This window comes from Harmonia axyridis, chromosome 3 (genome assembly GCF_914767665.1).
Source record: "Harmonia axyridis chromosome 3, icHarAxyr1.1, whole genome shotgun sequence".
In the NCBI taxonomy this organism is placed as follows: Eukaryota; Metazoa; Arthropoda; class Insecta; order Coleoptera; family Coccinellidae; genus Harmonia; species Harmonia axyridis.
Window position 1 is genome coordinate 53,535,980 of NC_059503.1, and position 2,882 is coordinate 53,538,861.

The following is a 2,882-nucleotide window of genomic DNA, read 5'->3' on the forward strand; positions in this document are numbered from 1 at the left end:
ACTCAAAAATAGGAAATTGATGTGGATAATAATATATAGAAGGATAGTGGATGACTTACTGTGTATTTCTGCTGTTTCACTGATTCTTGTGAATTTGGCTATCGAAGTACCATGAACACTTGCGTGGATTGATAGATTCGGCTCCTGTAGGACCATGAACAAATGTGGTTTGTTGAATTATAAAATACTTCTGGCTCGAAGTACCTTGAAAGTGTGTAGATTGATTGCTTGCTTGATTCGGCTCCAGTAACTTGTGGTGTTTATGCTTGATTTGTTTGTAATAAAATACGTATGATTTTTACTTAATATATTAACATAAACACTGTATAAAATTATAATATTAATAACTTGTGAATACTTGAATATATAATGAATGTTGAGTTACTGATTGCCTGTATGTTAAGTGATTGAATACTGAGTTATAACTGTTGAATGGTGGATTGTCACTGTGAATGTTGAATAACTGGAAGCCCTCTCTGGTGGTGGGGCAATGGTGGGAGAAAGCTCGAAGCAGGATTCTTCTTCTTCCTCTGTAAGCCTTAACAATACTTGAAATGAGTGGTTGATAAATTTCGTTTGAATATAAAATATTTTCAAGACAAGATATTGAATTCCTCAATTTCAATCATTTCTTCGTTTGAAGGTAGTGAATCATATACTCGAATGAAAGAATTGATATACTCAAACCAAAATTAAGTTAGTGTTAGAATAAGTATGTAATATGGTAAATTCAAAATTAATTTTATGGTTCATCCGAAGAAACAGTAAACTTACTTGAAATGAATATTAATTTAAAATCAATTCTTTGAAATTATTCGAAAGAATAAATGCAATTATTTATCCAATCCATTAGATTTCTTAATCTGAATAATAAATAAAATACAGCATATATAAAAAACGAATTTATTTCTCAAATCATCATATAATAAATAAAAACCAACAAATAAACAATATCTACATTGGAAAAAAATTGTATTACATTTATACAAATACCTACAGGATAAAACATTGTACTACAAAGGATTAAAGGAACGTAGTTATATCCTAAAGAATAAATTATTTAGGTGGAGAGAATTCGAGATACATTCTTAAAAGTTCATCTTAATCTATCCAACAATTTGGAAACTTTTCGGCTATAATAGATATTCCCCTGATACCAAAAACAAGTTGGGCTTGGCGGTTTGATTCCTCTATGTTGCTCTATTTTTCTGTTCTTGAATGATTTGTCCAATATCACTTGAGATCTGCAAAGAAAGAAGAAATTTGTGATTAATAAATTTATCGTGGACTTTTTCGAATGGAAAATACTACCTGGTACTGAAGAATTATTCCAAAATTGTATCTCACTCATATCGATAGATATCTATTGATTTGCATTTTCATCAGCAAATGATAACGTAACTCCCAATTGTTCATGAACAATTTCCATATTCTGCAAAAGAATCAAATTCAATTAACATTCATCAATTATGAACAGGAAGTTGTGTTCAAAAAGTGCATTAATATTTCGAAAATAATTAGAAATCTCTAGAAAATCTTCATGACAGACCCTATTAAATATTAACGCATTTGTTCTGAAAAAGTAAGAATTTTGTTGAAAATATCAATTCAAAAATACCTAGTCCTCAAATAAATAATACAAAGATATCAAGCTGAATTACAATAGTAAAAAACACCAAGAGCATCATGAAAAGGAAAATGAAATCCGAATTAATGAAAAAAAATTAAATGAGTTGAAATTATTTCTCAATAAAAACTTACCTTGAAATGTTCCGATCAGACACTCCATGTATCCCTAATTCCTAATTAAATTCTGCTTTTTGCAGTATGTATATTCAGTATCTAACACTTATAACACAATCAAAACTTTCGTAGACCGATCAGTCCTATCACATAAATGAGACTGAAGGGGATCGAAAGAGATATTTTCTAATGCAAACTGCACAGAGGGCGCATTTTAGTATATCTTCGAATAATATTCTTGAATCTAGTGGATGAAAGCATTTATATACTTGAATTACGATAAATACTGCCAACAGGTGGATAAGAACGTTTTCATTGGCGCGGCATATCAAACGAGTCGAATCATGTTGACGAAGATGCAGGGAAAAGAACTCGCGTTTTAGTATATTTCGGTATAATATACTCAGGATCTAGTACATGCAAATATAATTCAGATTATGAATGGTTCATTCTGAACTGGATCATTTGAATTTTTCAAAAATCAAAACAAATTTTATCACTCACCTTATTCAAAACGAAATCCGTGATCAAAATATTTTAGTTTTTTTTAATTTAAATATTTCACTCATTAATCACTTGGGTCATTAGACACCACTCAAAGGAATTATATTTTGTAAAATACATTTATATCCATTAAATAATTTTTGGCTTATTCCATATCACACATATAACTTAAACTGTTAAACGATTATTCCCATGTTGTGTCAGTCACGAGAACCTTGCTATCTTGGGCAATCCCAGGTGTTTGATTTTTCACCTCATCCATTTTTGAATGTTGAAACAAAAGTTATTTCAAAAGACTGGTCAAAATTCAAATAGGATGAAAAATGTGTTTTTCTCAACATTTTTTAGGTTCATGATTGCTCACCAAAATCAATTTCACTTATATTTTTATGTATTATTAACACATCTCAAAAAATTACATAACTTACCTCAATATGGTACTGCTATGACAATTTTTAGCGTCAGAAACTAGATGTATTGTGAAACGGTATATTAACAAATTATCTAGTATGGCTTTTATTGAGTTAGTTAGCTAGAATGAACATTAAAAAGAAAAATAAAATTCATATTATCTGCTAATTCAATCACAGGCTGGAGTTCAGATGGATTATTCACTCCCCTTCCAACACTCAAAC

The 2,882-nt window shown here is 29.8% G+C and overlaps 1 long non-coding RNA gene across 1 annotated transcript; it reads right to left on the bottom strand.

Moving 5' to 3' along the window:
* Positions 1-1,009: 1,009 nt before the first annotated feature.
* On the bottom strand, positions 1,010-2,140 carry LOC123676238. The gene is made up of 3 exons (XR_006746882.1): positions 1,762-2,140; positions 1,312-1,432; positions 1,010-1,244 (listed from the first exon to the last, which is right to left on the bottom strand). It is a non-coding gene; the product is annotated as an uncharacterized LOC123676238 (long non-coding RNA).
* Between the last annotated feature and the right edge of the window lie 742 nt (positions 2,141-2,882).